Below are 13,886 nucleotides of genomic sequence, written 5' to 3' on the forward strand. Positions count from 1 at the left end.
CCTTCAGTTACATATTTGGATAATATGGCAGATTTTACTCCATAATTGGGAGGTGACCTTTAAACCAGTCAAACAATTATATGCAATATTACTCTAAGGTATTGAATGATGTCACAATAGTTAGAATTCTACCATCAGCATAGGTCATAAATATAGGATATCATATTTAACAGACTTGATGGTGATATTTGAGAGACACATTGGACTTAAGAAGCATTGATAACTAAGAAATGTTTTAAATTTTCTAAGAATTTAATCTCAATCCACTATATATTACGAAATTATATTCTATATATTTGAAAAATATTATTAATTAAAACTAGTTATACTATTTTTAGTTATCATGAAAAAAAGTGATAGCTACACTTAAAAGTTCTATACCGTTTTTATGTTCTTTTTGCTTTATGTTTTCAAGCAATCATTATAGAATATTTTCTCTAATATTGAGAAAACAGGTTTTTGTAGGTTTAGTAAGCTTTGTTGCAAGTCAGCCCCTGATGAGGTTGACTGATGGAAGGATGGGGGGTGAGGCCTTTCTTCTCTAGCTCAGACCACGTGTCTATTACCCTGTTCAGCCGGTGGTTCTGCGGTAAATGCAGCGGGTAGAAAGCTAACAGGTAGTCAGGCTTCAGAAGATATCAGCTTTATTCAGTGGACATGGCTGAAGTCAAAAGCCCCAGAATCAGCCCTCGAAAAAAGCCCCTGCCTTCCACAGACCCTTGCTTTTATACATCAGAATCAGGTACCACCCTAGGGTAGAAGCAGAATGCCAGGTCACACCCTAGGGTAGGGCACAATCACCTATCAGGGTAGGGACAGTAACATAATAATCCCATAAAAATGTTTACATACACAACAAGCTTTTAGTAAACATTCTCAGTAAAGAATAAAACATACAGCATGAAACAAAATGTGTAAACTTGGTTTTAGAATTGTATAGTTATGAAAGTTATTCCATAAGTTAGGCAAATGAAAACAATGTAGGCATTAAAGGTACTTCAAGTTTAATACTACATTTTTGCTCTCATAAAAGAAAGGGAAAATACTGATTGTGTTTTTTATCATCATAATATAGTTGTCCATGCTTCAGTCACCATTCTGTTAAATTTAATAACTTTTCTAGTGTTTATTGCCAGTGTTAAAGGTACTTCACTGTTTTCTTTTGCATATTCTTCATATCATATGAAAAATGTCTTTAGTAGGCATATGAGACAATAAAAATGTCTGGTAAATTAAAATTACCTTTAGATTCACTGTATTACACTTCTATTAATATAGCTCTCAATTTTATAAACATTAAACCTCTTTTTGGGATAATGTTGAAAGCTAATGATTATTGTATTTTTCTGAAAGCCACAGAGTTTGACTTTTGTTCTTTTCCTCTACATCCTTTCTTAATTTTTCTTTTTTTTTTTTATAGTCTTTTTTTTTTTATTAATTATTTTTTTTATTATTTTAATTATGACAACAAAGATGCAAAGAAAGAGGACAGGGTAAAGTTACAGTGGAAGCCCAATCACCCATAAACAGGATTCTCAGTAGTTCCATCGATGATATCCCAGCCTTGAACTTTCAGCCAAAGAACATTAAGAAAAACAAAACTGAACCCATGTACAATACAATTACTTTGTCCCTCAAATCCCCAGTTGTAGTACATATTGTTTCTTAGCAGCACACCATATAATCTAAAGATATTAGACTTATGTAACTCTTTAAACATTGAGGGCAAAGTACATTTATCTAGTTCCATGCACATGCTTACTAGTTTAAGTTAACCTCAAAAGTTTTAATGGGTTGTTTTTCTTAAGGATTGGAGTCAAGAGAACATAGTAAAAAACGATATTAAAGTGGCATTTGTTTGCATAGGCCCACCAAAACATAAGGGACATGGAAAGACAAATTATGGTCTAAATACATGGAGACCCTACCCCTGAAGTTTCCTGGCACAGGACTGACTCTAGGCTCCAGGCAAACTAGTTTGTCCAATTCAAGTCATAGTCTGTAGTGGCAATACACCTCCATTCCTCACATAGTCTCTGTTGTTTTTTTTTTTTTTTTTTGGTTTTTGGGTCACACCCGGCATTGCTCTGGGGTTACTCCTGGTGTCTGCTCAGAAATAGCTCCTGGCAGGCACGGGGGACCATATGGGACACCGGGATTCGAACCAACCACCTTTGGTCCTGGATCGGCTGCTTGCAAGGCAAACACCACTGTGCTATCTCTCCGGGCCCACATAGTCTCTGTTGTTGGTATCATTCTTCTGTATTAAAGATCCTGGAGTCTGCATATCCCATATTGCAGTCAGGATGGTGCAGAGCATCCTCTCGTTTCACCTCACACTTAAGGGGCAATAGAGAGAACCATGTCCTGTAGAGCAGGTCATCGTTGTTGTCATGTCTTCTCGCAGGTCATTGTTGTTGTCACGTCTTCTCAGTGTAAACGGAAGTGTCTTATTAGGAGGTCGATGTCACACCCTTGGTAGTGTCTTTCCTGGTAGAGGACTGCTTCCAACTGTTGCTATAAAAGACCTTGGATGTTTCGTAGATAGCTTGCCTGGTTCCAGCGTGAATGGAGAATGCCCATTCAACTGAGGCCTATGCCAGGTCATTATATCAATATTCAGGGTGTAAGGTACATTGTAATGAGATTTATTAGATAATAACTAATCTGTATGTATAGTGTTTTCCCATTTTAATGTGTCTATGCAAACAAGGATCAATGCCACGAAGCGTTATTGGTGCATCTGGAGGCAATAGGAACAAGACCAGCAATTTCCATGACATAGTTCAATCATAGGCATCAAACTGAGGGATAGTTCCACCACAATCCTTACTGAACAGCTTACAAAGAAAAGACAAGATGAAAAGTGGATAGAAACATCATGGTAGAAGAATATATAGAGAGTTACAGCAGTTAAAGAAAATAACCATAAAATATTCAAAAAATATATGTGTTCAATATGTGTTCGATTTGTGTCCTTCTAAATAGTTCTGGGATTTGTAAGATCTACTGTATGTCTTTGGTCAGAGATAGAAGCTGTGTGTTACTGAAGTTAAGAAGGGTAAATCTGGGGTACTGATGGTTGGGAGGAGCATATGATCGCGCGGGGGCGCTAGCCCCCGTGCGGTTTCAAAATGTAGACTGGTATGAAATTGCCAGTGACAGCCTGAGTATAGCTGAGAAATTATTTGCCTCCCCCCAGATCAAACTACACCCCCTGATCCACCCTCTAGAGCCGGCCTGGGAGTGGGGAAAACCCAGGGTGCCCCATGAGCTCCTCCCAGAAACCCACCTGGAGATCCGGAGGAAAGGGGGAGAGGGGGTTCGGGTGACCCAGGTCCGGGCCCCCCACCCTAGGCCAGGCCAAAAGGCCGCTGGCACATACGGAGGTCTGCCAGCTGCCCGCCCGTGCTGCTAAAAATCCAGCTCCAGGAAGGGAGAGAGACCCTCCCAAGCCCGAAGGACAGGGATTTAAGCCCAACCTAGGCCGGTCCCCAGACCCGGCCTGGGAGTGGGGAAAACCCAGGGTGCCCCATGAGCTCCTCCCAGAAACCCACCTGGAGATCCGGAGGAAAGGGGGAGAGGGGGTTCGGGTGACCCAGGTCCGGGCCCCCCACCCTAGGCCAGGCCAAAAGGCCGCTGGCACATACGGAGGTCTGCCAGCTGCCCCCCCGTGCTGCTAAAAATCCAGCTCCAGGAAGGGAGAGAGACCCTCCCAAGCCCGAAGGACAGGGATTTAAGCCCAACCTAGGCCGGTCCCCAGACCCGGCCTGGGAGTGGGGAAAACCCAGGGTGCCCCATGAGCTCCTCCCAGAAACCCACCTGGAGATCCGGAGGAAAGGGGGAGAGGGGGTTCGGGTGACCCAGGTCCGGGCCCCCCACCCTAGGCCAGGCCAAAAGTCTTAATTTTTCTATCTCAAAATATATTTTTAATTAATCTACTTTTATTAATCTTTTCAAATTTGGGTTTTCTCAACTTTGCTCAAGACTTTCTCCTGACTGTTTAGGTAAAGTTTACCCCTGATGGAACTCCAGGGAAACAGACTATTTCTGTCAGATGACGTAGGTTATGTCACTGAGCTGTTGCAGCTCATGCAAAAAGGAAAATCTATCCTCACCCCTTCTGATAATGCTGCCCAGGTATCATTCTGGACTATACTAGCTGAGCAGCCATTATTTTCTTTTGTAGGTTGGGAGAGGAGTGTTATATTTATTATTAATTACGGAGTCCTAGTATTGCGGATGGATGGTTAGGCCTTTCTCAGCTCTGCCAGGTGCCTGCGGCCCATTCAGCTAGCAGGTCTGTAGGTACAGGGTGATGGCAGAAAAAAAGATCCACAGTCAGTTTAAGTTTCAGGAGATACCCAGTTTTATTATAAGGCCCTATTCACCATGTTCATATTTCACACATGGCCTCTAAGCTAAACTTTATTAAGCAGCCTCCATCGGCTCCCCTGCAAGCACCCTTCTAGTGTCCGATCCCTTTCCCTGCTGCATCTGCCTCTTCCCTCCCCGGGTAACCCTGTAATTACCAATTACAGATCCCTCCTACAGTGGGAGGGTATCACCATCCAGGTGAGATTAGCATATAGCACTGGGAGGGGTAAGAGAGGAGTTGAACTGTTTTCTGCTAGGAAGACTATGGGTCCACGTGGGCAGAGGTTTCTTGGTTTTCTCAACCCCCAATTTCTTAATAAAGGTATACATAAAGAATAGAAAATGGAAATATTATAGAGCAGTGAAATTTATTGATTAGCATTTAATATATAGTCTTTTAAATATTTATGTACATAGCTAAAATCCATTGGTTTTGTTATTTACTATAAATGGAATATATATGTAATTGATCTTGTGAGTAACTTTTGTTTATTTAACAATATTTGATAGATATCATTTTAAGAGAAAATATAATTTTTAAAATGTACATACTATGTATGAGATATTGTTTTAAGTACTTTTATTATTAATGCCATTAATTTTTGCAGAAACTCCTTATCATGGGTAAAGAAGTTTGTAAACAGAATTCAAGTAACTTACCCAAGATGAATGTTTAATAAACAAATGGAAAATGATAGTTGGATTTGAACCCAGTGAAGCTGATAGTATCAGAAACTTTACTTGATGTCTCTTCTGCTGAGAGACAGACAGAGAGCACTAGATATATTCCCATTTTAACATTAACTTTTGAATGGCATTCATGAATAAAGGTTATTAATTGAAGTCATTCTATTTCAAAATCTGAAATAAACATATAGTAGAATTACTTTTTGTTGTTATTTTGGGGCCACACCCAGCATTGCTCAGGGGTTACTTCTGACTTTGCATTTTGAAATCATTTCTGGTGGTGCTAAGGAAACCAACCATAAGGGATGCCAAGGATCGAACCTTGGGTCGTCTATGTACAAGGCTAAAGCTCTCCCTGTTGTGCCCCAGTAGAATTACTATTGCTTCAGGAAATATGTCATTAAATTTGTCTTTAAATTTGGTTGATTTTTTTTCTTCATAATTTCTTCTTTTTTGTTTTGGGTCTCCACTTAGTGGTTCACAGGGCTAACTCCTGGTTCTATTCTCAGGATCACTCCTGGTGGGGCTTGGAATCTATTTGTGGTAATGGGGATTGAACCTTACGTAGCCACATGCAAGGCAAATGCCTTAGCTGCTGTGCTATCACTCTATTTTTGGTATTACTTTTGTGGACCTATAATTGTGGAACACACTCACAGAGAGATGTTCAGGGCTTTTACCTGGCTCCTCACTCAGGTATCACTTTTGGTGAACTCCAAGGGACATATGGAGAACTGGGAATTGAACAAGGGTCAACTGCTTTCAAGTACCTACTATACTATTCCTGCAGTTCCTTTCCTATAATTTTCTTTATGATTCTAGTTTATCTTTCTTGTAATCAGAAAAATGCAATAAACTCATTTTTACTTTGACTGTAATTATAAGAAAATATTAAGTAAAAATTGGTACTATATTAGTGCTTCAAATCATACACACACACACACACACACACACACACACACACACACACACACACACACACAGACATTGCTAAACATTAGAAATACATTACCTAAGTGTCAGAGAGATAGTACAGAGGGTAAGGTATATGCATTGCAGGTAACTGATCCCAGTTTGATGTCTAGGGAGCTCCATTGCTGAGTGTGACCTTGGGCAGCCCCTAGCATCACCACGCACAGCCCTATTGCAGCCTTAAGCACCACTGGAGTGATCTCAAATTTTGACTTTGCAGGACTGAAGTAATATTCAGTAAACAATCTGCTTTTTAATAATAGATCACATATAGTGAGTTCTTAAAAATTTTGACTGTACTGACAAATGTTTTTCATGCATTTCCCACTTCATCTTCATAATTGTGTATCACTATCTTAATTTAATGCTTGAGGTTGAGAAACCTGAGGTTTAGATTGGTTAACTCATTTACCAGAGGTCAATTTGCTAATGAGTTGCAATTATTTTAATCAGAGCTGGGGCCATAGGCTTTGTCCTTTATCACTCTCCTTGGCTTCCTGTTGGCTGATAGTGCTAAAACATCTATCAGAGTATCATGATCACACAAAGCCTTCAGTTAAAATCATTAGAAGTCTAATACTCTATGTATATATATTTGTAGTAGTGAAAATGTTTATTATAAAGTCTATAAGATTTCAGTCTTCACATATCCTGAGGTAAATTTTTCCCCTATATTACACATTAATTATTGAGAAATTGTGAGTTTCAGGTAAGTTTCTAGTTCTTTTCAGAATTTGAGTTTGAATAACATAGACCTAGGAAGCATGGTGACCTCTGATTATTGTGAGTGGTTCAAAGCTATAGCAGTTCTAAATACAGCAGTTTCTACACAGGTCCTTCAAGATAGGGCATTTCAAGTCTGAATATTATCTGGAAAGCTTACCCCTGAAGCCATTGTCAGTCTTTAATCCTGTAAGTAAATTCATTTTTATTTCATGCCTAATCCTCCTATAATCTGGCTAAGCCTAGCACACATTTTGTGATGGGTATAGCCTATCATATCAACCTTTTATGATTGACGCCTAGGGCAGTGGCTTAACTATAGAGAAAAGGAGGAATACAACACTGCAAAGCAGAGAACTAAGGGGTGATTGTGGGGGATACTAAGGACAAATCTACCTCACTTGGCTTTTTCATAGTAGCCAGTTCTATACGGAAGCAGTCTATTAAATATGTTTTTATATAATCTCAGAAATGGTAAAACAGATGTTCAGTAGGTAAAAGTGACCACTTAATAAATTTAATTACATAAAATAAAGTTTGTAGCTTAGTACCATTGCCAAGCTTTTCTAATTTGTCAATACTGTTTATGTAAAATATTGACTTAAATGCTTTAAAGGAGATCAAAAGTTAAAAAAAATTGAAAGATGAAAGATTTCCCTGCATTTACATTTGGGTAGGCTCTGTGTATATTTCCAAAGGCAAAGTGCAAAGTACATTTATAATAATATGCGATGCCTTAAAATATATTTAATAGCTCTATCAGTTTTAAAGAGTATCTTACAATACATGGTACACAGAATTTTTTACTCTTCTCCTAATTAAGACAGCGCTATTGAAACACTTAGACTCAATTTTCTCTTCCTCAAAACTTGAGCCTGAACCAATTGGTTATACTTTTATCTACCTTATGGCATCTACTCATTTTTAACTCCATTTTTAAAGTTAAGTATAAATTTAAAATTTTGATCAAGGGCTCAGGATTCACTTTTAAGGCAAGGGATCATGTAATCCTGGAAATAAAATTTGTTAGTTTTATTTCTTTTTTTTGTTTGTTTTGTTTTGTTTATGGGTCACACCCGGTGGCGCTCAGGGGTTACTACTGGCTCTGTGCTCAGAAATCGCTTCTGGAAGGCACGGGAGACCATATTGAACCACTATTAGTCCTGGATCTGCTGCGTGCAAGGCAAACAACCTACTGCTGTGCTATCTCTCCAGCCCCTGTTTGATTGATTTTTTTAAATTATTTTTTTGTTTATTTTTTGGGTCATACCCATCGGCACTCAGGATACTCCTGGCTCTATGCTCGGAAATCGCTCTTGGCAGTCTCAGAGATCATATGGGATGCAGGGATGGAACCTGCATCGGTCCCGGGTTGGCAGCATGCAAAGCAAACACCCTATTCCCTATGCTATGGCTTTGCTCTCTGGGGATCAAATTTGAAGCCTGAGATCATATGCTCTACCCTTTGGGCTATCTCCCCAACTCTGTTTATTTTATTTTTTTATTTAATGTTTAGTTTTTATTTTTTGGATTTGGGGGCGACAACCAGGATACGCAGTGCTCAGAGATCTCTTTTGGTGGTGTCTCAGCATTAGATGTGGTGCCAGGGATTAGAGAGTATTAGCCATGTGCAAGGTAAGTGCCTTAATCCCTCTACTATTTCTTTGGCACTGGGTAGTTTAACAAAATAAATTATTTATCCTTTATTATTTCTATTTTCTTTTTATTACATCCAAAGATGCTCAGGACTTATTTCTGACTCTGTCTTCAGCAGTTCCACCTGGCAGATCTTGGAGACTATATGTGATGCCTGCTTTAAGCCCAGATTATCCATGTACAAGGCAGTACCTTCTCTGTTGTACTTTGTTTCTCTTTACTAGGCTATTTATTATTTTTTTCAGGCACCACAACTCACAGTTCTGTTAATGAAAGGGTTTCATGCATAATACATTTCAGCACCACTCCCTGTATCAATAGTACCCACTTCCCTCCACCATTGTCTCAGTGTCTCCCTAGTTCCCTGTCCCATTTCCGCCATCCCCTCACTAATGCTATGGTGAATTCCTTTCTATTAAACATCAGTTCTCCAATCACATATCCCTGCCCAATTTATATGTCAGTTGGGTTATATAACCCTGAGGTAGGGTTACCACTCAGTATGATTAACAGTGGGTAGAGTCAACAAACACCACAGAATATCTAGCGTTACAATAAAAAAATTAAACAAAAGGATGGTTTATATTAAGCATAATATAAATAATTGCTTCTATAAAGAGTAGGCATATATATGAAATTTTTAGTCCTTTAAAATCAATCTAATATCTGATCCCTTTAATTTATATTTAAAATATCCACCATTATAGATGAATATTAAGTTTGAAACCAGAGATTTACTTACAGATTCTTCTCTCTAATTCCTGTGTTGAGGACTATGCAAGATTTTTTCATATAAAAGTATCCATTAGAAGATTATATTGAAAGATTAAGTACAATTCTTAAGATCCCAATTTCTGTAGTGGAATGCTAGCCCTGTATTTCTTATTTGTTTTGTGATATTAAATTTTGGGTTGTTTTTTTTTTAGCCATACTCAGTGGTGCTCAGGGATTACTCCTGACTCTGTGTTCAGTGATCACTCCTGGTAGTCATCAGGGCTATGGGATGCCAGGAATCAAACCCGGGTTAGTTCTATGCAGGCATACACTCTACCTGCTATACTCTTGCTCTTGCCCAATGATATTAAAATTTTATTATGAAAACTATCCTTCTATCAAGCTTAACATTTTATAATATTGTTACAAAGATTAATTTTTATATTACCAAGCTTTGCAGTATTATAACTTTACATACATCATAATAAGCAGATATGTAGAATTTTTCCATTTATATATCTAAAATCCTTACCTGTCTACCAGTCAGTTCTCCCTTTTCCCTTCCTATAACTTCTTGCATGTGGTTCATTTTATTTAATTTTCTACTGCTTTTAATTTGATTATTTTAGTTATTGTCAAAAGCAGACTCAGACAGTCTTTGTCCTTCTGTGACTACTTTAATTTAGCAAAATGTTCTCCAGTTTCACCCATGTTGTTGCATATAACAAGATTTCCAATTTTGAGCCTGAACACTATTCACCTGTGAATGAATGTACCACCATTTTTTTAGCCAGTCACCTGCTGGTAGGCAATCAGGTTGTGTCTATCTGTAGACTGTTGTAAATAGTGCAACATTGAATATAGGAATATAAATATCTCCTAGAAAACCATTTCAATTCCATTGATAAATACCTAGAAATGATATTGATATAATGGCATGGTATTAGAGATGTCATGCTAAGTTGTTTATTTTAAACAAAATGACATCTTGGTGTATTTTGCTAATGTTATGGTTTAGAATTGCAGGAGGCACTCAATTGGGCCTTACTACTTGTGATGACTGAGTAAACATTTCTACAACCAGGACCCATGCTGTGATGTGTCTGCCCTTGTGTGTCTTTTTTATAACTACAAGAAGTACCTCAGCAGTACACACAAGGGAACTCTGAAAATAAAAGATTTGCTACTTGCAAATTTCAGGGAGAACATGACTTCACCTGTGGGAGGTTGTGTTCAAGAGGATGGGAGAAAGCTTAGATCTAGAGTTCTACCATTATGGAATTAAGGGTGAAATGCTTGTTATTTTTCAGATTTGCCCTTTATTGGTGAATTTAAAATGCAGTGTAGGAATTAGGACACTGAAAGAGAAAAATAGGGTTACTTAAGTATTCAGTTATATTTTCCTATTTTTAATTTTCCCCTCAATAATTACCTTAATTTAATTTAATTTTGTATTTTTTCATTTAATGAGGTAATATTAGTGTAAAAGAGCATAAGTTATTATTATTATTACTATTTTTATTTTTATTTACCTATCTACTTTTTGTCGATTTTTTTGGTGTGGTTATTGAAGTTGTTGTCCCCATTTATATTTATATTTTTTTCTTTCTTCTTTTCTTTTCTTTCTTTAGGTGCTCTGCCATGATTTTTAACTCAAAACCATGGCTTTTTTTGTGGTGCCTATCATTATCATTGGAGTGCTCACTGGATATTTGACACTTCTTTTTGTAATGTTGGGGTGTTTCACCTTATTTTTTTCCTTCGTCTCTCAAACTGACAATGAGAGCCTCTAGAAGGATTCCGCCCATTTTTGGCTTATTAGACTTTTACCCCAGTTTATTACTTTTCTCTTCTTCAAATACAACCACATAAATTGAACTATGTAGTCCTTCCTCCCAGTTAGAGGAAGGCACCAAGACCAAGACTACTAAGTAGTAAGCTAGGTACAGAGGGGACCACATATTTTCGCAGCCCCGGGGGTGAGAGAGGAGGATATGGGAGGTAGGTCGAACACAGAGGTATAGGAGGACAAATCGGTGATGGGAACCTCCCTGATTTTATGTAAATATGTACCTATAATATTATTGTCAACAATATGTAAGCCACTAGAATTGAAAGAAGTGAAAAACATATTTTCCCCTACACATTCCTGATGGGAGTTGTCTGTCTCTTTCTCATGCAATGCAATGTTCCCCCCTCACCCTCCCCTCAATTTATCCTGACAGACCAATGAGCTATGTTAACTACCTGCTTGTCTCTTATCTACTGAGCTACAGGTGCTGATCCATTTGCTGGCTCCCCATGGTTTTACAGACCCCGCATTAATCGTCCTGAAGACATCTTGGAGACTTAAAGTCTGGGTCCCGCTCACTTGGAGACTTGAAGTCTGTATCCCTACTCACACCTACCCCCAAAATCTCCGGATTCCCCCACATCAAAGCCCATTCCTGTTTCCGCTGTAAAAATAACACAGCCCACCTGAAAACTGTATAAAAAAAACCCTGATTTCAGACCTCAGGGTTCGCAACCTCTGCTCTGCTCTGAGCACGTTTCGAACCTCTGATCAATCAGATTAAATTGGAACTTGCCTGCAATTGCTGAGTACGTGCCTTTTTCACTATTCTGCGCTGGGCAACTGGGGGGGACGGGTCGTCCGAACTTTTCAGAATCAAAATAAAAATTATATTTAAAATAATTTGAAAACAAATGTATGATATCAACAATGTAACACATGGTCTTTAAATAAAGTCCTGTATGTACTAAATAAAAGAGCATAAGTATTTATTTTTAGAAGTAATATGTTATCACTAATATTAACACCACCATAGTGCCAATATCACTTCATCATGACCCATATGAAGCCAGGGTCATCACAGTAAAGACTATAGAAATTACTAGTTTAAGAACATAAATATGGGGCTGGAGCTATAGTATGGTGTATAGAATGGTTGCCTTACATGTAGCTGGCCTAGGTTCAATCTTTGGTATCCCATATGGGTTTCTAAGCACTATCAAGAGCAATTCTTGAGTGCAGAGTCAGGAGTAACCCCTGAGAATCACCTTATATGGCCCCAAACCTAATAAATAAATAAAATATATACAAATGTAATTTTAACTTGTTTATATCAATCTATTTTTCATTTAAATGTATTTTGTAATAGTTCAGGCAATATGATTAAAATAGTGCTAATTATTATGGCTTTAATTAAAAAGTTAGTTCACTTTCACCCTCAGAATATCTACCTCTGTCCTTAAGTCATCTGTAAGTCCACTTTTCCCTTCATTCTTCCCCTCTTCTTCCTTCTAACAATATTTGGTAATCTCAAACTTACAATGAAAGGCAAAGACTTTATAGTCATTCAGCACTGTCTATTCTTTTTTTGTTGTTGTTTATATGTCACAGATGAGTGAAATCATCTAGTATTTTTCTTCTAATTTATTTTTCTTAACGTGATGCCTCTATTTCCATCTAAGGTGCTGCAATCTGCAAGATTTCATATTTTTAATTATAGCTGCAGAATATTCTATTTTGTATACAGGCCACTGTTTTTTTCTTTGAAAGAACTTTATTTATTGTTTGTTTGTTTTTGGTATTTGGGCCACTGCTGCAGGCATCTTCACGAAGGAAAGCGGGTACACGAAAGGACGAATATGAAATATGAAATAATGAGACCACACAAAATACATTGTATGGGTACCCGCGTCAGCAACAGACATGAGACAATTGTGAGACAAAATTTACTTTTCAGCTGATGACATTTTAAGCACAACTCTGGTTTGCAAAGTATTTCCTCGAAAACAAAGGGCAGGGCATCTTAGGAGAAGGGAGACAATGATAGCAGGCCCTAGAATATACATATCAAGGAACTAGCAGATACAGGTGAAAAGAACCCCCAGCTAAAAGGTAAAGAAGTGATAGAGGTGTGTGTCTAGTTTAGAAAGGAAGTTCTTATAACAAAGAAAGAGAAACTGGTTTTGCTACAAATTTTGCAGCCTGCTGGAATAGTAAAATGCAAGAAAGATAGGGGCTGTTGTTTACCATCTAGAAGCATCTTTGAGTTGCAAATATACTTAGCTAGCGGGGAACTTTAGCAACTGTTGGTACTGACATTTCTCTGACTGCATATTGACTGAGGCCTAATTTTGGTCTGTAGTTTTGCAAGGGAGACAAAGCCAAATGTAAAGAAAAGAGATATAATGTCACTGACATGTCTTATATAATATATATATGATACATATATATATATCACTGGCTATATTTCTGTTACAGATATATATATATAAAACAGAAATATAGCCAGTGATCCACGTAGGGGCTATGATTAACTTCCTCAAACAGGACTCCTGGCTAAAAAATTCTTGGGGAATATCAGGCACTGCACCAGGAAAGTCAATAGACACATCTGGTGTGTGCTTCTCCTAAGATGGAGATATCTATGCTGCATGCAGTGGCAGGCCACACCGGTGACAGGAGTTACACCTGGCAATGAGCTCAGGAATCACTTCTGGCAGGCCCGGGGGGGGGGGGGGACCATATGGGACACCATGGGGTCAAACCACAGTCTGTTCTGGGTCAGCAGCATGCAAGGCAAATGCCCTACTGGTGCACCATTGCTCTGGCCCCCCAAAGAACTTTATTTAAACACTGTGGTTTACAAAGTTGTTTAGAATACAGTTGTTTTGGATATTCAATGTCCCAATACCAATCCCATCACTAGTATGGCCTTCCCTTTACTGTTGACCCCTGTTTTCCCACC

The sequence above is a fragment of the Suncus etruscus genome, chromosome 4 (assembly GCF_024139225.1).
Source record: "Suncus etruscus isolate mSunEtr1 chromosome 4, mSunEtr1.pri.cur, whole genome shotgun sequence".
Lineage (NCBI taxonomy): Eukaryota > Metazoa > Chordata > Mammalia > Eulipotyphla > Soricidae > Suncus > Suncus etruscus.